Here is a 27,803-nt window from a genome sequence, read left to right as displayed (position 1 = left end):
GAAAGCACAAATTTCTTCTGCAGTTTGTGTGAAAAAGCCCCATTTCAATGCGACACCGAACCGAGCACGTGTCGGGTGTGCCTGATGCATCCCCTTTGCTCCGGTCCCAGGCTGTTGCGGTCACTGGTGCGAGCTGATGGTACTGGGGCTGGGCTCCCACCACAGGACAGCAGCAGGACGGTGTGTGTTATCCACCCTTCCGTACACACAGCAGCCTGTCCTGGGGGGCATCTTCCATCACTCCCACTTATTTCCTTACTTCTAAGTTTCTTAGAATTTCTGATTTTCTTACAGGCCCCTTCCTTACTTATCTGCTGCCTTTCTGCCACCGGGAGCACCAGACATTCCTCCATCGAGGACTGGCTGCCGGAGGGGAAAAGCTGTGGTAGGAGAGAAGAGTGTGTATTTTTAAGCTGTCTCTTCATACAGTTTAGGAGCTGAAAACAAGGAAGCGAGCCAAGATGTTGGTGGAACTCCAGCAAATATGCCATGGACTGTCAGTGGTTCAAGACCCATTTAGGGAACCGCTGGAATGGGCCCTAACAGCTGTAAAGCAGACACCGTTTTCATATTATCCCTGGAGAGATGTTTCCTCCTTTTTTATAACAATTCTTTTAATACTCTTTAAAATGAAAACTTCATTTTCTTGGTATGAAATTACCTTTAAAAAAAAATAAAAATCAAAGAACTTACCAAGAGTAAAAAACCTGGCGTATGGATACCCATGTGATAGGCACCTTATAAATACCTGTGATAAATAACAAAATTGACATGAAAGTAATCTTAAGAGTCTGCCTTTCATTTCCAAAGACAAGAAAATGTTTCTCAGTTGAAGTTGAAATAATACTATTAACCTATCATCTTGTGCCTACACGAAAGGCACTTAAGGTATGGTGGAGATGTCCAAAGAGCACAGAATTGTATTTACCCTTCTGGAGGTGCCAAAACACTGAGACACGGTGCAGGAATTTTTGATGATGGAATTTCCGCCTAAATTTAATTTCCTTTCTTTGGTTCAAATAAAATCTTTCATTTAATTTTAATGTAGTGCTTTTTAGTAAATCCAAACTTACCAGACTTCAGGGCATTTCAACCTACATCCAGAAGTGAATTTTGCAACGTGAACCCACCGCTGGTGTTTGTGCGGGCGCACCACAACGCCTTTCAATTACCGCGTGCTCTCGGGGATGCAAGGACACGAAGGAAGAGTCAGCCTTCACGTTACAGTCAGGCTGGAAGTCTCAACAGGACACAGGATCTGAATGTTGGAGGTTCTTAATCTTGGCAGGAGTCAGCAAGTGACTTCTGTACTCCCACTACAAAAGACCATTTGCATGAGCATTGGTGCAACCTCCAGTCCTCAGGATCTGCTGTTTGTGCAGAACTGCAGTGACTTCCTCCTTCCCGCAAACGAGTCAATATTGCAAACTGGTTTTATTTCCTCTGTTGGGCACATCAGCTTAATTTATGCATACTTGCTCTGCGTTGTCCAGGTACTTCGTTAGACATTTCAGGGATCTGCGAGTCTCCTGTTTGTGATTCCTGCGTGCTCACTTGCTCTTGTAATTTGGGAGGCTCCTGGATATTTGAAAAAACGATGGCTTCATTTGTTTTTCCAAGTTCTTACTGAATCACTTGTTAGCGTACAAGTGACATTCCAGGCATCGGATTAATGAAAGCTCCTTTCTTCTCAGTACAAGTTATATTACGTCAGAAATTTCTCCACACGCACACCAGTTCCAGTTATCTGATTGATATACTTAGACATCACGCATGAAATATGCCTTTATTCGTGTATTTGTGTCTGTAAACTGAAAAGGACCCTTTATTCTGAAGGAAGAGTCCTGCAGCTCGGAGCTGAACTATAAGGCTCTGTCAACAGTCAGGCTGGCCACGGGCCAAAACCCAGTCTTATCTCTTCAAGCAAAATCCGTGGAAGGAACCACAATAGCGAATTTTGGAAAAACTCGCTGGTGATGTCACCGGCGAGCCCCGGCCAGCAGATGCTGGCGCTGCCCGCAGCCTGCTCTCGGCGCTGGGGCTCCTCTCGGTGTCTCTGGGGGCTTCCCGCTGGGGAACCCAAGGAAAGAGTTTATGTGACCCCAAAACCATCCTCTGGGGGCTTGGATCCCGGGCTGCACGCTCCGTGTGCTGCACGGCGTGGAGCAGGGGGGCGAGTTGGTAGCGAACGGGAAAGCAGCCAGGAAAAGCGGTGGGAAAAGGCTCCCACGGGGCCAGCCCGTCTTCTGACCTGATCCAAAACCTGCTCTTTTTTGTCTCTGTTGTCCCTCCTATTGCCTGGAGTGGAGGCAAGGATGAGGATGAATATTTGTAGTGGATAGTTATCGCTTGGGAGCCTCAGCCAGACGAGGGCACCATTGGGCTTGGGCACTGGCTCTACCTAAGCCCTGCTGGCCTTCAAGGCAAGACCTAACAGGTGGAGGAGAAACCGGTGGAGAACAGGTAGGGTGAAAATAACGCGCTCTGATGATGCATCTGTGCCTGAGAGGAAAATCATGGACTTTCCCTGCGGACCTGATGCACAAGGCTGTGGGAGCTGGGCTGTGAGAAGGGTCAGGGACCAGCTCGTTGATGTCCTGCACTTATGAGTTGTCTAACAGCAGCTTGGCAGGATTAGAATCAGAGGTCAGAGCAGCTTCTGCTGCTCAGAGAGGTGCAGAGGGCAGCAAGGGGCTCAGGCTGTGGTCAGCTTCATGGATGGATTCCCTCGGGCTACTGGTGTCCTCCCTGCTTCTTTGCCCTTGGCGCATCTTTGTCCTTGGTGTCACTGGTCTGAGGGCAAAATTCAGCCTCTGGGTGCTGTTTTGTTCACTCTTTTTATCCCAAGCATGGACATCTGGGAGAGTCTTTTATAAGAAATTGGGATGGGTTTTCTTTCCACGTGCCAAAGGCTGGCAGAGCTGGCTGTAGTTTTGACCTGGTAAAACACTGAGGAACGAGTTTAATTTTTTGTCAGTGTTCAATCGTGATGTGGCCCATCACAGTCAGGAAGAGTTTGGACAGAACAACTTTTGCTGGCCCTGGCAGCCATCGTTTCAAGCCCCATCCTCAGGCTTTGGCTTCCTCTTTGGAAACTGCCTGAGACGTGGAGCGGCCCGAAGGATCTCCAGCACCCACCAGCCATTAACAACCTGTGCGGGCAGACCCAGCAGAAAAGCCAAAGCCCACAGGAGCTTAATTTTTCTCCCACCCTTCCACAAACTGGGCCACAGCTAATGCTAAAAGGGTTTTATGCTGTTACTGCAGGAGTTGTAAGATAGAGCATTTCGGTCCCAAGCTTCCTATATACTTCATTGCTTTTAGCACTCAAGCTTGTGCCGCTCTGGAAGGGGGCAGCAGTATTTGCAAAAAGCTTTTTTGGAAATCTTTTGTGCATCCTGTGCAAAAGCAAACCCTATTGATGGCCAGTAGGAGAAGCAAAGCCCCAAAGTAATTAACTCTTTTTTCTAGTTCTAGTTTCTAACTCTTTCTTTCCAAAATAGGTGTCTGTGTGTGTGTTTATGTAAAGCAAAGTGATAGCAGGTCTGTGGAAATATCTAAGTGTAGGTGTGTAATTTATATCACAAGGTGTGCTGGGGATACATAGACTTACCGGTACTGTAGGGAGCACAAAATAATTTTGAAGTTCTTGCAACAGCAGAGGACTGGTTTTTCTTTTTTTCATTTTTTTTCAGCTGAGAGACGAATGAACTAAAATGACAGAGACAGAATGGAAAAAAATAAGCAGACTTGGATCTGGACTAAATATACTAGCAGGATAGAATGTTAATTTCACCCAGATTTGGTTTTGCTTGGGAAAAAAAAAAACAACACGTTGTCTCTCAGAGCTGTCTGCATCATGTAGAAATGTGGCACTTGCCCATGTCACTGTGGACCAGCCAGCCATAGCCAGGTCAGCCTCATCTGCTCTAATTAATAGCTCATCAGAGGTACCTCCTATCAGCAGGTGGCCTCTCTAAACACATGTGCTGCAGGAGAGTTACAGGTGAAGCTGAGAGACTTAATGCCAAGTTTCTTTTCTCTGGCGGGCGTGCATCAGACATTGATTAAAATGGGAGTATTTTGGAAGTTAATCAAGAGTATTGAATCAATTAATAAGACACTTAAATGTCTTATTGCCTTAATATGTCTTAAATGTCAAAGTTAGCTGTTTGCTGCTCTAGCTGATTCCTGAGCTGATGAAGATTCCCCGCCATCCAGAAGGCTCGGGTGATTAATGTTCAGCTGTGGCGTTAACGGCTTTTAACCACCTGCACCTTACTGACTGTGTGACCTCCTCCTTTAGAAATGGCACTTTTCAGGTGTGATTTAGAGAAAACCCAGAAAATTCCCCCCAAACAAGCCAGATAAGGAACAGTTATGATAGGAATACAAGTGATAATCTGATTTTTTTGCTGTCACTAATTTCATTTTGTACAAATAAGAACACGCTTCTTGAGCATGGGGAACAAGGGGCAAACCTAACCTGAGCCTGGGGCAAGCACCAGGGGCTGGAATCTGAGGACTCCAAGGCTGCCACAGAGCCTGGCAGGGAAAGACCGTATCCTACAGTGAGAGCATCTCTGGTGAGATGAGCAGTGAGGAATTGGGAAGGACAAAGAGGACCTTGGCTGTAAAATCCTACTGTCCTCTGTGGCAGTGCTGGTCCAGCAGGGTAAAGAGCATTTGCAGTGCAGGAAGGGCAATTTCTGCTCTGCATTGCGTGCCTAAAGGCCTCATCACGCGTGATGCAAGGGGGATGTCCAAAGGGGCCCTGACCTCCTCTAATAGCGGTAACATTAAAATATTCTGCTGCAAGATCACAGCGACATCTGAAACTTTCTTTCAGTCGTTTTCTTCCCCCTCCTTCTTTCTCATCTCTTTGGGTCTTTTGGCCCATATGTTGCTAATTTTCTGTCTTTTCAAAGCACTCTGTTTCATTTAAAGTCAGAATACATTCTATTCATCACCGTGAATACTAGGGAAAAAAGAGATCTCAAAGGTCAGTGTTCCCCTTAATATATAAAATAAATGAGCAAAGCGCTGTGTTTTTTTCCTTTAGCTTATTACATTTCCTAATCTACTTTTTAGCTCTACTGTGTGAGATCACAGGAGGGACTTAGCAATCGCTCCTAGAAAGGCATTTAGATTTTCTGCAAAAAGGAGTCCCTCAAAAACGCGTGGCTTTGTACTTAGATCTGCTGAGCCAGACTTCAGCCAAGCTAATTACTGGTCAGCAAGCTGGCGTGCCACGACGGTGACATGCACAGGCACCCGAGGGACTTCCCTTGCCAGGAGCCCACTTCCATTTGCTCTTCACCACCCTTACCCAGGAAAACAGTTCCTCCTTTCTAAGGTATTGCATTTAAACCACTGGGATCTGTGCAAGGGAAGATAAAAAGAAAACACTGGCAGTTAGATTTCTGAAGTAATGTTTAAGTAGGCCGTAGTCTTACTAAGATGCCAGTTAAACTATTACAATCATTCGAAGCTCAGAGGAGCGTGCGAGATGAGCTTAATTTTCACTTTCTGTTGTTCTAGAGGTGTGCTCTGTTTGTACAAAGCGATCCCAGGCCTGCAGTTCTGGAAGGGCATGTAGAAGATGGTCCTGCAGCCCTCTAAGCGTTAATTATATCAGTAGCCCACTATTTTCTTGCCCTGTCCCATCTGCGATGACAAATGCCGATCTCCCCGCAGCCGTGACAGCGACGCAGGGCTTGGGCAGCCCACACCTCCCCTCGCCGGTTGCATGACCCAGGAGACACGGCCAAACCCCAGCCAGCTGGAGGGCCAAGGGAACCTTTCTTTACCAAACCTCAGACCACATGAAGGTGCCTGCATTCGTGTTATGTTATGAACTTGGGGCTCGGGCCAACTTAGTTAAAACATCCATCAAGACTCATCAAAACTCAGATCTTTGTAAGGAATCTGGGCCTGAGAATGGGACTAAGCCAGGCCTGGACTTCGGCTAGCCGGGAGGTGAGTGTTGGCTGGCGTGGGATGAGGAGCAGAGGAGACTGTGGCAGGATTTCCCCCGCTCCCGGGCTGCATTGCTGTCTCACACTGTGAGCTTGAGGACCTGAACCACCCCATACATGAGCCACGGGGGTGGAAGTGCTGGGGTTGCCCTGCAGTTTTGGAGCCCGTGACTTGCTCAACGTGTGGCCAGAGCAGGCCCGGCCCAGGCCGCGGCCTCCTCCCCGCGCGTCGGGCCCTGCGTGCTCCGTCCCGCTGCGAGCTGACGTGGGCAGAGACCTGCTGTTCGTTCAGAACACTTGCACGGTGACTCCGCTAATAAATAATCTCACGAAAGTTTCCTTCAGCGCTATAAGGTGCCTACTTTCATCTGGCAGCGCTTCAGGGCTGGCACTTCATCAGTAGATGAACAAAGCCAAGTAATACAGTACAAGCAAAACTATTACAGCCTGGGGTATTTCCAAAACGAGGTCCTGACCAGAAAAAAATAAAATAAAAGGAAAAAGATGGAAGAAGTAGGCAAGGAGGGGCTTTAAAAGCTGTTAGCTTTGAGCTGTAAATTTAGTTTAAATAACTTTTCTGGCTGTTTTGAACAAGCGCAGAAGTTGCATATCAGCAAGTGAAAGTTTCTTGCTTTGCAGAACAGTTCCATCAATCTAAATTAAGAGTGTTCAGTGGGAACCAGGAATGATGCTACTGAAGAAATCACAGCCTAAAAACCAGTTAGCAGGCAGCTGTTCTTGGATGCCTTTCCACCACGGGGCTATTTGATCTCTCTGGAGGCTGATACAAGTCCTGCAGATGGGTAATGGGTTCTTTTTGAACAACAGGCCTGCAACGTTTCTGCATCTGCAATTGAAAACACTGTGGCAATGAAAGGAAGCAGGGTCTTTTAGGTCTTGTTTCTGGCTCTACCACTAATTTAATGCATGACCTTGGGCAAGTCAAAAAGCATCTCTGACCTCAGTTTACCTAGTGGGAAAGTGGGAGTGGTAGCACTTATCAGCCGCTGCGGTATCCGAGATTTCACTCAGTGTGTTTCCTCAGTCTGCTGAGACAAGTGAATCATCATCCTGCCCGCTGTGGGCAGCCTTCTGCCCCGCTCTGCAAAGCATCCTCTCCTTACGGGGCGCTGGTAACACATGCTTGTAACTCGGTGTTGGAGAGAGTTATAACCTGCGGCTGACCTCTAGCACTTGAGCATTTCCAGGCAAGCATGGGTTGTGCTAATCCATCACGATGCCACTCGGCTGATCACTGGACTCTTTCCATGACGTATCCTCATCGCTTTCGACCAAGAAGCAGAATTGTTCTTAGAAAAGCACATACACTTTAAAGCCTGAAGTTTCTATCTTTTGCCACATTCGGCTTCCATACAATTAATTTAACACCCAGCTGGTAGTAAAATTAGGTGCTTCCTGAGCATTATGTTTTTTAAATTGCTTTCTTAATGCCTTCTGCTCTATCAGGGCTGTCCCGCTGAGGAAAGGGCTAATATCTCCTCCCAAACTCAACTTTTCACTCAGCATTGCTGTACGAGAGAGAACAATATCCCTGTTGTAAAAGTGGCATTTTATCAAAGATGCCCAACAGGCTCTCCAGAATCCTTGCAAATCTTCCCGTCTGGAGGTGGTTTCACATCCCCGGGTTCTGGATTCGTTACACCTTGCATGACAGCCGGTTATTTGGGACACCACCCGCTGCGTATCCGAGGGCAGGGAGGGTGACTGCTCGACCCATTTGCCACAAGGACAGGGAGGATTTTGGCATCTAACTTAGCACATTGCGGCTGCTCTCTGAAATGGAGATCGGATTGTGGCTCCGGGAGGCGTGAAACCAAACCGACTGGCAGGCGTCAGAATCTATAGCAAGTCACAATAGTTTTCCTAACCTGGAAGGGAGGGAAAGAAGGGCCCTACAGAAGACATCCCGTGTCTGATTACACTCCATGCATCCACGGCTATTGAAGCTCTCTGATTACCCTGTTTGAGATTTAGCTGCAACATCCCATTTGTTACAAGCAGATATGTAAAGTCTCCTTCGTATTCAGGTTCATTTAAAGATTTACATTTTGTATTTCCTTGCTCTTTTTCTGACAATGTACATAAAACAGAATTGTAAATGTTTAGGAAAATCAAAGCTATTCTTAGATGCCTGCAATTCCACTAAGTTTGTATTCTTTAATTTGCGCCATGAAAGGAAAAGGAAATCTGGGAGAGGAGCTTGTAGTTTGCTTTTTGAGGTTTCCTTTACTGCATTTCCACTGAAACTTGGGGCTCGGAGTTATGTTTCCCAAGGCAGTTTGAAAGTCTTCTCAGCAACCATTCCCTCCAAAGGACACGTCTGCAGCCGCCTCTCACACCTTCTCACAGAGCTGTAGTGGAACATTTTAAGGTTAATTTCAACAGAACCAAGCAGGTGTCCAGGAGTTCAGCTACACTTGTCTACCTTGGCGAAATTGGTAAATTTCTGGGTAAAATTCTGCCTACCTGTGGTTTTTGTTTGTTTGTTTGTTTTTGTTTTTTTAATAAATGCTACCGTTTTCAGGGTAGAAACCAATACCAAGCACAGTGCTGAGATATTGCTATGGCCGTAATGAACTGGATTCTGAATATTGTGAGCCAAAATGCCAATCCCTCTCTCTGCCAAGTACCTCCTAGTCCCATTGGTACCCACAGCTTCACTCCAATGCACACACTGGAGAAGGCAAACCGGGGGAGAGCGGGAAGAAGCGGTTTCAGATTAGGATCTCTGGAAGAAAATCACTCCCTGGGTAAATCCAAGCTAGATGAAATCTGCCCTTCTTTTCTTCTGCTTCATGCACCGTCAATGTCTTGAGAAAGTTCAGCCCCACAATACCAAGTGGGAAGTGAAATGCTGAACACAGCTCCAAACTGGCAGAACGAGAATTTTTCAAAGGAATGAGAATTGCATTCCCTGAAGCCAGCCCCAGCACTGCTCTTGGTTCTCTGCTTCTGAATCCGAAATTAAAAAGAAAAAAAAAAAAAAGGAAAGGGAAAAAAAGAAACAACCCACCACCAACAAAACAAACAATAAAAAAAAACCACCAAAACCTGCTAGGAATAAGGAGGGCTGTTACTTCACCCTTTGCCCAGGTTTGCAGCTCTGTGGGAAAGGCAGGTTATCCAAACAAAAGCCTTGCAGAGGCTGTGTAGCTCGATGAGCAGAGCTCTGAAGTGGAATTCAGGAAAACCAAGCCCTCCTTCCTGCTCGGCTACCAGTCTGCTGGAAAAACTGAACGCTTTCCTCTCGACATGTGTGGTAACGGGAATTTCCAGTCCAGAGAAAATTTCTCATATCTAATATATTTCTCCGAATTAAATAAAATAAAATTGGAGATGTGGAATTTTCCACAAATGGAAAATTTCAGTTCTGGAGAGCCCAAAGGCGAGAGCATCCCTGCCAGCTCCGCTCCACTGCCCGCTGCCGGGGAGCAGCCAGGTCCCACGGCTGGGGCCAGGCAGTGAGGATGGAGCCCCAGGAACCTGCTCGGAAGCTTCTGATGGGAACCAGGAGATAGAAATTTGACGTAACAGATTGTTTCTGGGGAAGATTTTTTTTCAATTCTCGTCTTAAACCACAAACGTGCTACCAGCTGGCATGGAGAGCACGTGCTAAGGACAAACACGTGTGTGCCGTGTGGGACCTCACCAGCCACGTTTAGCGAGGGACGCTGCGAGCTGTGACCGGGTTTGGGACAGAAAAGGGGTGCGGTGTGTCCCAAATCGGGCTGGCTGAGCCTCGCCATGGGGCAGACGTTCAGCACATCTTGGTGAAGTTAGAGGAATTTGGCACGGTGCGTTACCTTCGCAAGTCAGCGCGGGAGGAATGCTTTGCACATATGAACTATCTCATGCTCACCAAAGCGCTTATTAGTTTCAGGCACTGGCCCCTGTATTATTATGGCCTTGATAACTTTATTAAATTCAGCCCCAGCTTATTCATCTCTCAGAATGGCCCTAACTATTTGTAGATATTTTAAAGTAGCCATCCTTGCATCGTGATCGCTTCCAGACCTTGCTGAGAGACACGCATGTGTTTGAAATGCCTGCTTTCCTTCTCCATTTCACCATAAAGTAGCCAATTTAATTTTGCACAATACCATTTGATAACAACCATGTGTGTGCGTCTTCAAGGTTTATATACTTCAGAGAAGGTACTGCTTGGTCAGTGTGAGATAATTTCACAAAGAAAAACGGAACCAGATGTTCCTCCTTTTCATTTGGCTTCCCAGTCCGCCTATCTCGTTTCTAATGTCAATCTCCGCTCAGGTTTTCCATTACCTTGGGAAGGGGATATCTTTACACTTTATGTTTTCATTACCAGTGTGTCTGACAACGTGTGCGGAGTAGCTGAGGTAGATGATTATCAGCTTAGCACCTCTGAGATCATTATTAAACAGCAACGATGCCTGCAAAGAGGAAGGGTGTGGATGTGATCGCAGGGAGGAATCCTTGGGGGCAGCATCTTTTGGACCAAACCTGGAGGGTGACAGGTCCTTGCCATCGGGATAGCTAGAGGTGGTGAGGGGTATCCTCGGCTGCCGAGTGGGCAGGAGGGGCTGCAGGCGAGCAGATGTCCTCGCCAGGTGTCTGAACGGGCAAGGTTAGGGCCAGCATTTGTTGGTGAGGGCTTCTTCCTGTTTATGGCCCTCCTGCATGGGTGGCAGGGCAGAGGTAAAGCTGAGGGTGAGTTAGGTTATGTTGAGAAAGAGAAGGGGAGTCCCTCTGAAGTTGCAAAGCACTAGGATGGGAAAGACGAAGGGTTTGCTGGCAGAAGAAAGGGGGAGTTTCCCAGCAGGACGTGCTGGGGTGCCGTGAGGCATCCTCCCACCCTGGCCGTCAGGGCTGAGCAGCCTCCTCTCAGAGCCACAAGCGGTGGCCCAGCACGAAGCTCATCTCCACTTGGACGACGGATCTTGGGCAGCCACCGCTGTGCGGGCTGGATCCTGGGCCACGTTGCTCTGCAGCAGGCTGGGTTACATCGTGTGAGTCAGGGAGAGGAGGGAGCGTGGTATCTGCCCGGTTGTGGAGTCCTGGGAGCGCAGTCCCACAAACACCCCATCTTTGGGGCAATGACAGCCCGGCACCACTGCAGAGAACAGGACCGAGCACAGAGGAACCGAGCGCAGGGACCTGCAAGCCTCGGTGGCCCAGCATTGCTATTGCAAGGCTGTAAAGTTATAAACCATCTCATTTACAGGTGCTTTCACCTTGACACCTCCTGCTGTTAAGCTCCTTTATGAGAGCACCACTTTGTGATCCTCCAGTGACTCACCGGTCTTGTGACACCCTGGCAGGCTGCAGATTTTGGCCGTCGTCCGCGTGCTGGCGGGACAAGAGGCCCTTGGAAGGAGGCCGTCACTGCAGGGAGCGTCCGGCCTCTCTCACAGCCGCCTTTTGGGCCGGCCAAGCTGGGCAGGGACGGATGCCAGAGCAACGCCTGGCTCCTCTGCCCGATGGACCTCTGCGGATGGCTCGGAAGATCAGAGGAGAACTGCAGGAGTCTGCTGAGGGCCTCCAAGAGAAACCAAGTCCTCCGGCTTTGAGGGCATCGCATGCTTTCTGCTCGCTGCTTTTCTTTGCCCCTTTTTCTTTTGGTTGGAATATGAGCTCAGCGTGAGCCTCGCCTGTATTACTTTTAGCTAAATCACCCCAAATTTGCAGAAAACCTTATATAAGCGTAAGCTGATCTTATGAGTCATGCTCATTGCCGTGAATACTGTATGACATATGGCAAAGCACTGGAATGGGACACATTCTCCAAGCAGCTGGCTGGAGTCATGCTAATCCAGTTAGCGGGTGGCATGTAGGCCAATGAGCAGAGGTCCCGCAGAAAGAAGTCCCGATAATCGCCATTTCTCAGGGACTAATCCTAAATGGCTTTGCTCCCTGGCACTGCTTGCAGTAATAACAGCAGGTGCCCGCGCAGAAATCCCTTCCCCAGCACCTTCTTCATGTCTTTGCTTTCCAAGAGAGGAGTTGAAAGACTTCCTGATAAGGATACAGGGAAAAAAAAAAAACACTATCAATTTTTTAAAAGCCTTTTTCTCTTGAATTGTCAACTGTCTGTGATTTTTTCTGCAGTCATTAAAAAAGTAATAATTTTGTCACTCTCTGTGCTTCCAATCCGGTAACTTGTAGGAGAAGGCAACGCCGGCGGAGGCCTGGCAGGAAGGAAGGAGGGATGTTTGCTTAATGCATGCTTAACTGGCAATCATCTTGGCAAGTTCTTGGCCTCGCTGCAGTCAAAGTGGCTTTCATCACTGGAGTTATAATTTGTCTCTGCCTTCCCGATTGCTCCTTCCTCCCTTTCTCTCATCTCCCTCTGCAATGTACCTGAACTAACACAAATCCAGTTCCTACCCCAACACACTGAGATGCACAGCGAAGAATAATGCCTGATGCTGATTAGTGTGGTTGCAGCCCCAAATGGCCTGTGCCAGTGTCTGCTGAAAAGGAAGCAGTGGGAAAGAGAGCGGTGACAGCGGCGCTCGTACCCCTTGTACCCTCATACAGCATCGCCAGGCTGGCTGTGACTTTATTCCCTTTGGGGCTCACCGGAGCAGCCACCCACAGCCAATTGTCCCATTGACTTCAGTGGATATCAGATGAGATCTTTAGCTCCCGAGGGCAGGATTATCAACCCAGGATATCTAAGGTGAGGCCTCAGTTCCACATTAAGGCATACAGATAAGGGAATGGAATTTTTTAAAGGATGAGTTCGGGTATTCAAAGGCTCCGCAAATTCCGTCTACTAATTTTGCTAACAAAATCCTCATCCTCAGGTGTGCTTCACGCGTCCCCAGGTATGCAGCTTAGGTGACCCGGTTTGGAAAACACAAACTTCAGCTCTCTGCCTCTGTCTGCAGAAAGCACGTGGTGTACAGCAGGGTGTAAACCCTCACCACGCTGCGCTCGGTGCCACCGTGCCGGACCCACGCACAGCTGTCGGAGACCGAACCTTTGGGTGCTGCCGCGCCTCGGGCTAGTGAGAGCACCAAAGGATGCTTGTGCAAATGAAACACAGCAGGTGTTGTGCTGACTTTCACGCAGTTACAGGGATGTTACAGTCTAACCTGACGCTGTGTCATCCAGCGCTCTTTGAAAAGTCCTGGGGAAGTCTCTTTGAAAAGAGGCTGGATAAGATCTCAAAGCCCTCGCTGCTCCTCCTCACCCCACCACGATCCCGACGCCCTGGTCCGTATTTTCTAGGTCATCATCCAGGCATAGCTTTCTCTTCTGTGAAAATGCTCAGGTCATTTGTTAGTGACAACAAGGGATAGATCTTTTGGTGATGTAAATCAATGTCACTTCAAAGCTTCAATGGAGCGATACTTATTTACTTCAGATATCAGATCCTTATGTTTTGCTTTTATGTGTGTCAAAGTTCCTTTTTTTGAAAGGTAACATTTTGTTGCAAATTTCTATAATTAAGCCACCTCGTTTCTATGGCAATAGACACTATTAAAAATAATAAAATAAATATTCCAGCACCATTTAATTCTGGCAATGCCAAGCTAAAAACCTTTCCGTCAGTTCTCATTATGAAGGCAGCAAAACGTGCTTAACAGACTATCTTATCAAAATTAGTGAAAACATTAAACTTCCCCAAAAACCCTTCTTTTGAAAAGTTGTTCTAAGCAAGTTTCTAAAATCTCAGAAGTATTAAATCCTCATTAATATAAGCTCAATGTATTTATGGTGTCAAAAATGTGTTTTATAAAAGCCAAAAGCAGAGTTGCACAAGTTGCCTCATTATCAATAATCTAGCATCGTCCCTTTTATGTGTCATTTCTTTACACAATATACTATCATTTATGACTTTTAGCAAATACATCATGGCAAAGGATTACTCTCATCAGAGGCAGTCTTTGAAAAGGATATGCTAATTTCTAGAGAGCAAGAAAACATCAAAACAGTGCCAGCAAATAGCCAAGGGACTTTCATGTCTTAATATCCTTCAGAAGTGCTTTATCTCCTAGTGCAACGTGTATCATAGTATAAACAGGAAATGAAACAGCCAAGGCATCAAAGAACCACCAGTGCATGGCTGTAATTTTAGATCAGGTTTAATAAAGGTTATCTGCAGCAGGCTAATCAAACAAAAGGGTGTATGTTTTAAAGCGCCATTTGATAATTTTCATTTAAGGCTCCCGATCAAAGAGATCCTAACAATGTCTTACTGACTCCAGATAGATCCCTTTGCCTCACTTTTCAAAGTAGCTTCGTTTATTGCTGGTAAAACTGGTTTTGATGTTCTAATTTTTTAGGTGGAGGAGAGATCAGAAACTGCTCTGGTTTCCTGTGCACCTTAATTTGAAAAGCAATAGAAAGAGAGCTGGGGAGGAAATGAGCAAACGCAGCCAGGGTCAGGAAGATCTCGGGGTCATTTCTCCAAGTTTTCAGTGACCATAATGCCCGGGCAGGGGCTCCCATCCCAGACAGGGATGGTTTGCATAACATGAGAAGAGGCGAAAAACCTGGCCAAGAGCGGGCCAGGCCCTTGACTAGTTATCAGGAAGGCAAAATGCATTGGAAGCGAGAGGCAGGAAAAGGAAAAAAAAAAAAAAAAGAAAAAAAAAAGGGATCTGGAGCTCTTCTTGTTTCAGAGGCAAGGCAGAAAGAGCCAGACAGCTGCTTTGGTGCCACCCCAGGCGTGACACTTGTCTGCCCCATCCACTGGGACAGCTCTGCTGAAACCTTGGTTTGGTTGGGGTGAGGGTGGCTCATGTTGGCTGGGATTTGAGAAGGGCGACACCAGAATGTGCGGGTTCAGGAGTTATTGCTGGCTTTGGCTGCCTTTTCTTTGCATTTAGCCAGAGCCTGGCTGGAGGTAGGCAGTGCTCCTGACTTGGCCAAGGGTAAGGACCTTTGGTAAGGACCTAAGGTAAGTTGGTGTTCAGGACCCCTGAAAATCCAGGCAGTGTCTCCAAGGGAAAAATTTCTCTTATAAAAAAAAAAAAAAAGGAGAAAAAAATAAAAAAAATAGAAAGTTATAATTTTATTTTTTTTTAATTTTATAAAATTATCCTTCTGCAGAACAAAACCTGCAAATCTTTTCCCCTTTGTTTATGGTTTATTTCTTGATTCCCCTTCAGGCCAGATCTGCTTAAAGTTCCTGGAAAAATGGCTGTTTGATGCTTGCTGGAATTGGAGTAATCCTAACAGTCGAGATTTGGAGAAGCCGCCACCTTCCAGCAAGGCCAGAGCACTTGTTTGGGATGCCAGGTTAGTCTTCCTCATTCCTGATTTCACAGTTATTCTGTCTGGGGAGCAAAGAGACAGATGAGAATTTTCTCCAAGTAGAAGCTTCATGAAAATTGTTATGTTTCTAGCAAGACACATACATCCGAGGAATGAAATATAATTCAAATGTTTGGTCAAATTTTCTGCACTATTCAAGCCCAGGAATGTTTCAAACTGGGTTTCGTACAAAGGAGGCACTCCACATTGGGCATGAACTCTAGCCTTGAAAATTCAGGCATGAATATCTCTTGCAGGGGGCAGCAGGAGATGTACGGTGGGTAGCTGGGATGGCAGGAGAAGCCCCCGTGTGCCCACCCATCAGGTCCAGGTGGGTCTGGGTGCTTTGGGGAGAGCTCCTTTGGGACCGGTGGGAAACAATGGGGTGGCAACGCCCTGCTGGAGGAAGGGAATGGGCAGCTCAGTGCCTTCTGAAAGCTGCTGCACTTTGTGGCTTGCATGTTTGTAAAGCTTGTTGTTATTTTACATGTCCAGATATCCAAAGCACCACAGGGGGTGGTTCTAAGGAAAAATCCAAATAAATAAAAAATTCACCCTTGGGTGCACTTAATATAGTTGGTAAGAAATGTGCTGACTCCCAAATAGTCTCCTTCCCACACACTTCACGAAACGCTAGTTTTATACATATACATGTGCATATATTTCCTGCTGTTGCTCTCTTAAATATTTCAAAGTATTCTTATGAACAAATATACTTTTATCGTGGTATTTGTAGGAGCGCAAGACCTTGGTTGTACCCATTCAGCCTTGCTTTGCTTCTTTTCCCTTTCAAGTAAATTTTAAATTACCAAAGAAGTGCTGATAGTCACAAAAATCTACTTATTGGCCATGAAAACTCAACCATAAGTAATCACCCCGAAACCGGTCCCATGAAATATTCATGTTTCAGGAACGCAGTTCTGTGCAGGGCGGTCTCTTCCGATAATAAATGCTTCAGGAAAAGCAAAATGGTGATTCCTCTGTTTTGAGGAACGAGAATGCTGCCAAACCATTTGGCAGAATAATCTGTTAGAAAACAAAAAGCAGGGCTTGCTTCTCATTAAAAACCCCCAGCGAGAGGGAGGCTGCCGTCCAGGCAGCATCCTTCGGCCCGCCTCGCCATCGATCTTCGCCGTACCTGCAGCTGCCCCAGATCCCTCCCCACACTGGATTACCGGCTCCAGTGCAGACACGGATCAATAGTGACTGAAGGCTAGTAATGACCAAATGTCAGACACTTTTTAGCAGCTTATTTGAACTAATATTGGTACTTCCTAATCCCGTTATCAAAGGATTCCATGAAAAACACCATGACGGTTGGTACGAATTGCCGACCTTTCACAGATTCGTATATGTGAAGCCAGAGGAAACCATTCAATAATCTTTTTCTGCTGACCTTTATTTCACGGGCCATTAAGTTTCATCCATATCAAGTCTGGTAACTGGTGTCTGACTAAGGTGCAACTTGTGCTTGGCAAAAGTATATCTTCAAAGAAGGAAACCAGCCTTGGTTTGAAGACACTGGAGCTGGAGACTTCACCGCCCCTTGGCAGTTTTGCTCAGAGGTTATGACAGTTTATTTCTGGGCACTCATCTGCCCCAGGAAGTTAACTCAGGGCAAGGGAATGTGTGCAAGCAAAGCCAACAATCTCTACTGCATCTGCAGACACAAGCATGGGCACAAGAGTCATTCAAAAATACTCTACAATGACTGCTATGTCTACAGGCTTTATTTTGAATTTGTCTGCCTTGGGTTTCATCTATCAGTCCTTTTCAGAGCATTCCCCTGTTAACCAAAGAGCTGGGTGTTTGATGCTGATGTGCTGTCTTCAGGCCTCATCCCCACCTTCTCCTTAATAAAAGTCCCCAGGGCTGGAGCATGGTGATTTCTCATGTCACCTCCAAATGTTTTTTGTCCATTCTGCGTTGGCCAAATCAGAGAGTGGGCGAACTCCTGGCCTGGCTGTATTCAGAGCGACTGAGACATTTCTGTTGGCTCACAGTTGCCTACCAACCCTGGCTCACTGAGCTTGGAGGATTTTGCGTCATGGCCAGGGGATGAGCTTCAGTCTGTAGAGGACCCAGACGAGCCCTGTGTAGTGCCCGGACATCTCCTTTGCCCTCCAGCCCGATGTTCTCCTCCCAGGCTGTGGCCCCCGAGTGCCACCAGCAAACAACGAGACAGACACCACGTCATGCCTGCGGTTGTCATGTGGCCGTCTGCAAAGTTACTTACCGGAGCCACTGTTCGCAAGGCTGGGGATCTAGCTCTGCCTGGAAACATCATTTAATAAGTTTTGAGTGGTGCCTGTATGCAAGCAGGGCTCTCAGGCCATGCACGTGCAACGCGGGATCTGGGCCGTAGCAAATGGCTTTGCTCAAGATTTGTCTGTGACCTCTAGACTTTGGGAAAATGTGAACACGAGCTGGCAGGTGGCAAATAAAATATACATGGTCCAAAACATGCCTGAGCTCAGCAAATAGTGTGCCTAAGTCCTAAAATTATCCAAGACAGTCTCCATAATCTTTATGGGAGAAAATTAAGTCTTCAAAGCAAGAAGGAATTTAAACTATCCCTGGTTCAAAGAAAATTGCCACATGCCGACAAACATTAAGAATGATAATATTTTGCTAAAGCCCCAGTAAATCGTTGTGTGGTTTCTCTGCATTTCCTTTCCCATTGCCATTCATTGCTCATACATCCACATTCACACTGGGAGGTGAAGGAGGAAAAGCTCCCTGTTGAAAAGAGAAGAAAAAAATCATTTTAATTTGATATGATGCCCTGGGATATGGTTTTGACCAAGTAACGCTGCTTCCTGTGCAGGTGGCTTCTTCCAGGAGTCTTTGGAGCATTTGCCAACTACCAGAACATCTCAAGTTGAACAGAAGCCATCAAGCATCTTATCAATCTGTCACATTAACAACTGTAATTAAAAGCATTAAGCAAATACACTAAAAGCCTCATTGGGAGGGTGCTAGAACCTGTATATGCCTTTGTGTTCACGTAATTGCTTCAATTACAGTTCTAGGTTGTTAAATGTCTGTGTGTACTTGGGGAACATGAAGGAAAATAAGAAGGACCAAAGAAATGAATTTTTGTGGTGTGATTTTGAAGTGTGACAGCACGCTGCCGGTGCCCTCTTAGTGGCAAAGATTTTCACCTTTGTTTATTAATGGACAAGCAAAAAAGTCTGGAGCAGAGCACACGACGTGAGCCCCCCTCCAAACAGCCACCCACCCCTCGGCTGCGAGGAAGGAGCCGGCTCATCCTCACCCCATCCCTTACTGGATTAAACCTTCCCGCTCATGGCTTCTTTGCCCTTCTGAGGTGTTGTGTAAATCCAGGTCTAGATTTTGATTCTGAACCAAATTCTGATTTAGTTCAGTCTAAACAGCGACAGAAACCATTGCACATGTGCAGCAACTGACAAGAGACAGTGGTTAGCATGAGGTTAACGTTCAGTTGTAAAAGCAGCAGTAATTGAGCAATAGGACCAGAAGAGCTCAGGCCGATCCAGCAATGCCTTACTTGCAGAGCTGCGTACAGGGACAGTACATCAGGAAAGTCAGTTCCCATTACGCTGTTTTGCCCTAAAGGAGCTTGGCTACTTTGGCAGCGCAGATGACATTAAACAGATGAAGAAGAAAAATGGCTCAAATATGATTATAATACATATGCATAGCTGTCACAGCCCCCTTTCAAATTGCACCATATGAAAATAACCTCATCAAAACAGAAAGACTTTTAGGGCTGAGGTTAATTGCAAAAAAAGCTCTAAATAAAATAATCAAAAGGCCCCAAATATTGCTATTGGTGCGAGCCAGCAGTTCGCTCCGAACTTTATAGAACAAAAAGTTTGTTCTGCACTTGCAAACCTTGCCATAAAAAAGACAAATCAAAACTTTCTGCTGGAACAACTCAATAGCTGTGTTTTAATATGCACCAGGTTGCTTATTATTCATGCACCAAAACTTCTGTCGCTAGCAAGCTTGAAGTCAAGCCCTAGCTCATCCACAAACGATGCCAGGCAAAGAGAGCCACATCTGGACCCAGCGTTAGATCCCCCCTACGACATTCTTTAGAGGTGCTGAACAAAGCCCCCAGTCTACCTCCTTTAAACTTTGCAGATATTTGAAGGTGGAGCTGAGCTTTGCTGCTCCCTCAAAGCTCTGTCCAGAAAGCTGGGCATCAGACTGCACAGGGCTGTGCTGCATCTTCACTGCAAAGCTTACAGCCCTCACAAAGGTGGCTGTGAATTTTTTTTACATGTGTGCAAGGAGCACAGTCCTTCAGAGAAGATTTGTGGCCACCTTGCGTGCGATTTCCCCTTCCCCCGGTGTGAGTGTGAAGCTGGGTGAGACTCAGAAGCTCCGTCGGAGTTTTGCTTTCAGAGTTGGTTTTGTTTAAGTGACTCGAAGCGGTGCTCAGCTGCCTGGATCGAAGCCAAAAGAAATGTTGATGCAAATTCTGCAAAGTAAACCTACCCCCTCCCCGAGTCACGTGCAGCTTAATTGTTTTCTATTTTATTTCACGCAACATCCCCAATCTATCAGTGTGACAAGCAACGCGCTGCGTGCGGCAGCATGGAAACACTTCTGATTTTCTTTCTGCAAGGCTGGAAAAATCTGCCTTCTGGCTCTCTCCTGTCCAATCCCTCGTGCTTACATTTTTAAGAGGCTGGATAACAAAGTTGAGGAACTGAATCAGCTTTGAGACCGAAAGTCCCCAGCGTTTATGTTAACTACTCCATATATGACTCTGAAACTTGTCCCTGAAGTTTGACTTGGGCATCCTCTTAATCTCCCATCCCTCAGCCCAAGACAGCTTTAGCTTATTACATCTCTCCATCCAGGAAATCCCCCTTAACCTGCTCTTCTTCCTCACCCTTTAGAAAGATGCAGGGGAAAGAGGCCTGACCAGTGAGTGTTGTCCCCTCTGGTTTGTTTTTACCAAATCCAGAAGTTTCCCATCACCAGCTCATTGATTCCTTAGCACCAAACCATCAAGCTGTGATGGTTGCCCTTGGGAATCTAAAGCTACGAGCTTGGCAGTGCTAAGGAGGAAGACAACGATCCACTACCAGGCAATGCAGAGGCTGAAGAAACGTAACTGGCGAGCTGACCACAAGCCACTGCTGCAGCATCTCCCCAGGTACTGACGAGCACCTCCTGGAAGCAGCTCCTTTTCTGGCTGCAGCAGCAGTTGTGGCACTCCAGGCCAAAATTCCTGTCTCCTGATGAGGTGGAGCATCGTGTTTGCAGGCTGCTTCCCTCCAGCGCTTTTAGCCAGAAATGGCCTGGAGCATGAAGCTGGCACATGGTTCCACAGCCAAGCTTTTGGGACATGAGACTGTTATGTGGTCAAAGGGAGGGAGGGCACAGGAAGGCTATTAAGGTGAGGAAAAAGGGCTCTGGGAAGTAACGTAATTGACTTCAGGCTTCACCCAAGCTCCTTATCAGCAACCAGAAGAGGCACCGTGTAACATGGCCAACCGCTCTTCCCACCCCAGTCCTGCACCAGGAGGTGGCAAGGCAAAACCAGTTTTCTCTGAACCTCTTAGCACTGATCAACCCCTTCCAGCCAGGGGCAGCCAGATTTTTACGCTAACGCTTTGGGAGGCGGAGGGGGCAGAAATGCTTCTCTCAGCTGTATGTGGGTTTGTTAATTAAAGTAAATGCTCCCAGCTGGGCAGGCAGGGAGTGCTGCTGGGGCTCCCTTGGGGTGCCTGGCAGGGAGACTCCTCTGGCACCCGAAGTAGCTGGTCTTGCAGCAATGTGGTGGTTTTGGAAGGTAAGGTCCTGAATTTGTTCTTCCTTTTAATGAACTTTGGGGGGTTAAAAGCGAAGCGTGGGTTCTGTTCTTGATGTAGTCCTTGTCCGCTTGGTATTGGAGGCACCAGGGAGCTTGCTGCTTCTCTGGGTGCTGCAGGAGCTGGGGCTGGTGGCTGCTGCGTTTTGTTTCAAGTGGGAGTGGATGCAAATAAATCCTGCTGTTTTGATCCACGTGGGTGACAGCAGCCCTGGAGGTTCGAACTAATGCTAAGAGCAAACTTCATTAAACTTGCTGCGTGTCATGTGGCTTTCGTGCAAAGCTATAAACCACTGTTGGTGTCTGTAGTTTGCTTCGTGTGCTTACAAACCTTAGGCTGGACTTTGGGTTTGCTTGTCTTTGGGATGTGTTGCCAGTCTTTTTGCATGCAGGTTGCGTGCATAAGTACATGCCGTTTTTACTGTCATTCAGAACTGAAGTGCCTGGCCTTCTGAAGGTTTTACTGGAGCTGATTTTTTCTGAAGGCTTAACTGGAGCAAGCTTTTTAGGATCGACTTGCAAGGGGTTTGATAGGGCGCAGGAGGAGCGGGAGGAGCAGCCTGGGAACCACCCAGAGGGCTCTGACTTCTCCTGGTTTGTTCAGAGATGCTGGCTGCGTAACAGTCAGCGAAACAGGCCACGTTATCTGGGTGTGAGAGATCAAGATATGTTTCAAGAGCTGCGGAGAAGCTGGCAGGAAGATTGGAGACAAGGGCCTTGGACGGAAGAGATTAAAATGCTTTTGTGGGTTCGGTAGATCAAGGACCTGTTTTGTTTTAATTGAATTTGCTCCTAAATTTGTCTATCAGTGGTATATGAACCATGAAACACACCTGTGGGCTGTATGAATCAGCTGAGAAGGGATGAAATGCATTTTGCCAGCCTTGATGCTCTTCAGAGTACGTGCTTGTTTTGGCTGCTGCGAAGAGCTCTGGGTTATGACAACACAGAGGGGGCATTTCGGAGCCATTACTGACATCTGCAGCCTCGCAGGAATGTGTCAGATAGTTAATTATTGTGTTGAAATGTAATTCTATCATGCTGCAACATAAGTAGTTTGTTTGGGTACTCTTTCCTCCCCCCTTGCTGAAGATAAAGGAGTTAAGCTTAATCATTAAATCTCCATCTTGATCCATGTAGGTCACGCACCGAACCAGAGTCAGATAGCACAGCATTTAGCAGCCTTATCTCCCTCACAATAAAGAGCAAGCAGGAAGCTGACTCTGTTGTCTGCGCTATTTTTTAATATACATTTATTTAAAGAAAAGCCATCTCAAAAATGGTGGGGTAGGGGGGGAAATGTTCCAAACGGCAGCTTCTGTAAACAGGATGAAATCAGATAAAGAAATTACTGTAAAAATATTGCCTCATCTCTAAAGCTCAGAACTTTTTTTTCTTTTGCTCTTTTTTATCTTTGAGAAAGATAATGAAAGAGGAAGCTTGAAACCACATTTCCATTGATGTTTGAATACACAACTGCTGGATTTAAGAACTGGAGGAGATCAAAGAGAATGGTTTTCATTCCGATAAAATTATAGCAGTTCTGGTATAGGGTGATGGGCTCATTTATGAACTCTACGACGCAAATAGTTGTTAAGGCACCTCTTTTTTTTTTTTCCCCCCTTTCCTTTGCTAAGAACTAAATGAGAAATGCCTGGAATTCCTAAGGATTAATTAGGAGTGTGGCTAATAATGTTATAATAGATACATACTAACGGCGTATGTCTCTCAAAATATTCTCTGGGAGCACAAAACATCTGTACGATCCGAAGGGAATAGGAATGTCTGTTCATTGCTACTGTATATTGCAGCACACATGACATGAAAACTTAACAGCATTAGGTTACAAAAGTATGTATCCTGACACCATGCTACGGTGATTTAACTTTTTATTAACACATAATCTGACATTCATTACTAAGTATAAACTGCAAGTTAGAGCCATTCATGTATGCAGAGCAAACACAATTATTTATCACATGCTATATTATGTCTTTAAACTCTGCAATAAAAGTAATCAGAAAGGATCTGTACAAAGAAAAAAAATGCATCTCTGATGGAATGGGAGATCTAAGGCTGTGGTCCTGTAGGACATCCAGGAGGAGTTCCTGTGCCTGTGGAAAGATGGAAAGATCTGTTGACCTGGGCAGGCTGTGCTGTGGCTGTTGGGAGATTTTTGAGAGCTCAGGATTGTATCGGGGCTTGTGTCTGCTGCAGCGTGGTAATCTCACATTTGCATGCCCTGGGGATGTGAATGTGCTTTAACGCAGTTCATGCAGAAATGAATTTGTCCGTGCCGGTCATACAGCCCGGCTTGCTATGGAATCCGGTTTGGGGGATATTTGCTTTTCTCATGCTTCAGAACTTGAAGTTTCACACAAACAGTCTGCATTGATCACGGTGCAGATGGAAAATGGGAACTTTCAGAATTAGTTTTTGTCTATTTTGGTTTGTTTGTTTTTTTTGTAGTGCGTTGAAACAATTGAAAACAAGCCAGACCACCTCCGCTGTGGACAAAGAATGAGGGTGGCGTGCTGGGGGTGTCTTTGGCTGCAGGTCACCAATCCGCACAGAAATCCGGGTCCGTAACGGTTGGTGTTTGAGCACGTGATGGGAAGGAGCCTCTTCCTCCAAACAGTTGCACAGTTAATGACAATAATAGACAAGGGTATGACGCTTTGTGCTGGAGGCATGGGCCAACTCCAGAGTCTTGCTTTTTTTTCTTTTTTTCTCCTGAAGCTGACAGGTTTCCTCTCCCTTGTTGACTGGAGCCTGATCCAGTCTGTTGGCTCAGCATCACCTCCCCTCCGTTCTCCGTTAGTCTTTTTATTAAAACCTTGAGCAGAGCTTGGTTCTCATGGTCTCGCTTCTGCCAAGTTGCTTATCAGATGTGGCTTGTACCTCAAAGACGCAGAGAAATGGGCAAGGTTTTACCCTGAATTATTTTACTTAGTTTCCTTTGCTGGCCAAGTGCCCCGTGTGACGGCACGCTGGGCTTCCCAATAGAAAGGAAAATGTTACTTCAACTTAAAAATAACTTGTGTTCACTGTGGGCATAGAGGACAGCTCAAACAATTAAAATGGTGGTTATCTGAGTCATGCCTAATAAAGTCACCTGTGACTTGTTGAACCCAAGTTAATGGCCATGAAATGCGTGGTTAATAACAGGCCGGCCGTTAGCCCGATGGGTGATGTGCCACAGGGAGCTGATGGAAGGCAATGAACAGTATCGTCTATTTGGCAGTTTAAACTGTCACTTGAAAAAATATACATTTTTTTCACCCTGTGGTGACTGTGTGAAGTTTGTATTTTGCTTTTTAAATGCCTTTTAAATGCCTTTTAAGAGCTTCTTGCTAGCTTTAACTTTCAGTGAGACTAGTCCTGTATTCGGAGCTAAGCGCTGAGATTTTCTGATGGTGCCAGAGCCTGTGCATGGGGGCCTCGTGTCCAGTTCTGGAGCTGGCTGGAAGTCAGCAAGGCATCCCCGGGTCTCCATCCTGCTCAGTAGGAGCTGAAAGGAAGAGCAGAGCTGGGGACAGAAAAGTAAATCAGGAAAAAGCAGTTTGAAAGAGCAGGCAGAGTGAAAATCAATAGGGCGAGGTTTGGATGTGCTCAGAGAGGCACTCGTGGCTGTCATTGCTGTGCAATGCTCCAGGAATCGGTAGGAGAAATGCCCAAGCTGCCTTTGCAGGTCCTTGCGCGTGCAGGACTTGAACTTGGGATATTTTTGCCTTAAGAGTGATGGGGCTGTTAGAGAACACAACGCTGCCAAACAGCTTTCAATTCCACTTGAAAAGATAATTTGTTTACGACTTCCCGAACCACGTAAGTCTAGTGCGGGAAGGCAAACCGCTTCGTAGATGCTGTAGCAATGCTCTGCGATGAACCTGCAGCACGTAGCAATACCTGGTGAGCCGCAGGATTTTCTGATTGCCCGTGATCCCCATCAGCAGGGCCGTGCTCGCCTGGCGTGGAGGAGCAGTTCCCTGAGCTCTCCTACCTGGCTGGTTGCTTTGCCAGCCGGTGGGTGCCGTGGCAGAGCATTGGGGCTGTTTGTGGCATCTGGTAACACATGCTGGCCCAGGTCTTGCTTAAATCTCAGGAGACAGACTGAGAAATTAAGAGAGAAAACACCAAAGTAGAAGGGACGTGGAAAAAGCCTGTCTCTGTTGGGGTTTTGCTGTCATTTGAGGACAGTGGGAAGTGTTGAGTGGAGTCTATCCTGGCAGAGTAAAGCCCTAGCATGGGAAACCTGAGGTTTCTGAACCCAGAAAGCAAACTGAGCTCCTTCAGGCTTTTTAAAAAGCAATCATTTTTGTATGGCAATGGTTTCCTGAGTGCTTAGATGTGGCAGCGATCCTCTGCTCCTCCTTTGACATCTTGGCTCGCTTGGCCGTGTGGCGTCCTTGTTGGTTCAGGCCTTGGAGAGGGAAAGCATGGGGGGTGCCTGGGCATGGGGCTGCTCCTGCCCCTGCTCCTTTTGGGCAGTCTCCAACTACTTCTGTGGTGCTTTGGGTTTTATTTCTGACCCTAGAAGTGGGCAGCAATGAATGGGCAGGCCTTTGGTGCTGATGCTGCTCACGATGGCTCTGTCTCCATGGGCTTGCATGGGGCAGATGCTGGAGCATTGGACGAAGGTGGGTGCGCCACTGAGGGCTTAGCAGTGCCAGAATAACGTGCCTGTACCTCTGGATTTTAGCAGCCATTGCTGAGCACAACTCTCTGCAACGACGTCCTCTGAGATGCAGTAAGGCACGCAGCACGTGTAGCATTCCCACCGAACAGTGGGCATGGTGTTCTGCGTCTACATTTTCCACCCCGTGGCATCCCGACCGCCCTTGCCTCAGCTCTTTGGGGCTGGGGCTCGGCTGGGGGCTGCTGTGTGGCGGTGGCCACGGGTGGCTCCTGTCACCTCTGGTTGTTTTAGCTTTCTTTTCCGTTGCCATCTTGTGAAACTCTTTTAAAATGAAAGTAGTGTTTTCTTCTGACTGAAGAATGTAAAACAGCCTTTCTGGAAGGACTGAGGAAAAATGCAGCGCTTGTTGAGGTTACTTCGGTCACTCAGAAATTGCTGACTTACATTATCCATTGTTCTTTATCTAACATCTATACATCTCTTTTTTTCTAGCTCAAAATGATCTATAGTTTTTCCTTTCCATATTTTTTTTAGTTTAATCTATTCATATGCCCAAAAAAGCCAGGGCCACTAAGCAGTCATTAATTATTTTTGTCGTAGGTGGCTGTAATGTTGTGATGAAATATGCATTTGCTTGTAATTGCAAAGAGCAAGGGGCTTGGGTTCATCATGTAGGCAGTGTAGGTTTGCTTGGGCAGGGTGGGGGATATGTTGTTGTCTCAGAAAATATAAGTTTTTATTTATTTTGGGTTGTTCACACCTGTTAACACAGCTGACTTCCCCTGGGAAGGGTGACCTGCTGTGTGAGGAGGAGGAGGGCAGCGGTACCCAGCAGATGGGTGCTGTGGAGCACGGGCTGCTGCCCCACAGCTCCCGGGGATGGGGCCATGTCCCCTCCACCAGCGTTAGCCTGTCCTGTCCCCTGCCCGGGGACACCTCCAGCTTCCTGTCTGCAAGCCCAGAGGATGTGGCTTCTGCTTCATTTTGCAGCAACCGAGTTCTCTCCTCACTGACCAGGGCTGGCATGGCGGCTCCCCGGGGATGCTCGGGGCTGGAGGCTCAGCCTCGGGATGGGAGCCGCATCAAACCCGGCCTGAGCATCCTGCTGCTTTCACCAGCTCGCACTCCTCCTTGATCGTAAGCACTCCTCTCGCCGGCTGTCACATCACAGGAAAGCTGCATTTCATTCACTGCCGAGGTCTTTGAAGGGACTTGGGAGGAAGGGGAGACCCGGTGGCTGCAGTGCGAGCAGCTCAAGCCCTCCAGCAGCTCCACTGAAGCTGAGCACAGACCTCCTTCTGTGCAGACACCTCCACTTGGTCCCTCCAGAGAGCATCCCGGGGGGCGAGGGTGGGCTCCTGGTCCCTGGGTGCTTCCTCTGCATCCCAAGCGAGCCCCTGGGGGCGAACAGATGCGCAGGCGGTGCCAGGGCTGGAGGAGGAGCAGCACCGCCAGGTCCCTGTGATCTCCTCGTGCTGTATCTTCATCTTGAAGCGCTTACAGAGCGCTCTTAGAAGTGCGTTTTCCATATAGATTGTCCACCTGAGGATATAGGATCCCTTTGTAGGCATTACTTAATTTAATTAAGTTTCACCGTGCTTCTTTGAGGCAGGGAAATGATACTCTGTGGGTTTTTTACACCTATGTAAACTGAGGCGCAGGGGTTACGCGTTCGCGGGAGCGTCCAGAGGCACTTTGCAGGAGACCTGCTTTTAAGGGTAATGTTTCCTCAGGAAAGAAGAAAGAGAAGTCCTAAAAATCAGGAGGGGGAAATGCAAAGCCAGAAAAGCCTCGGAAAAGGGAAAATAATGTTTCGGAAAGCTACACATTGAAGTAATTTTAAAAAAAAGCATTTGGAAACAAAGCGCAGCAGTTAGTTTAAAATTAAAATCTTCTGGTGGGGCTGTGGGGTGGGGAATAGGTTCTGCTTCAAACACTGCCGTCTGAAATGTGGGTCAGCCCTAGCTTTAGGAAGGACCAGGAGGATTTTCAATGCAAAATTAGAATTGCCAGAAGGGAAACGAGCGTAAACACGGGGAGAGTGGGGAACCCGTGCTGGGGAAAAGGAGAGGGTCCGAGCTGGAGCCTTAACGTGTCCAGCTTGGGAGAATCC

The 27,803-nt window shown here is 47.1% G+C and overlaps 1 long non-coding RNA gene across 2 annotated transcripts in view; it reads left to right on the top strand.

Annotated features, from left to right (window-relative positions):
- Positions 1-27,803, top strand: part of LOC310883896 — a 90,768-nt gene that overhangs the window by 35,692 nt on the left and 27,273 nt on the right. Inside the window, exon 2 of one of the 2 annotated variants that reach the window (XR_014573919.1) lies at positions 15,098-15,227. This is a non-coding gene — a long non-coding RNA (uncharacterized lncRNA). Of the gene's footprint in view, positions 1-15,097; positions 15,228-20,913; positions 21,037-27,803 lie in introns of those variants that run through there. The other variant, XR_014573920.1, reaches the window with a different exon arrangement.

Source organism: Anser anser, assembly GCF_964211835.1.
Source record: "Anser anser genome assembly, chromosome: 19".
NCBI lineage: Eukaryota > Metazoa > Chordata > Aves > Anseriformes > Anatidae > Anser > Anser anser.
Note: the sequence above shows the minus strand (reverse complement) of the source record. Positions and strands in the feature narration are given on the sequence as shown.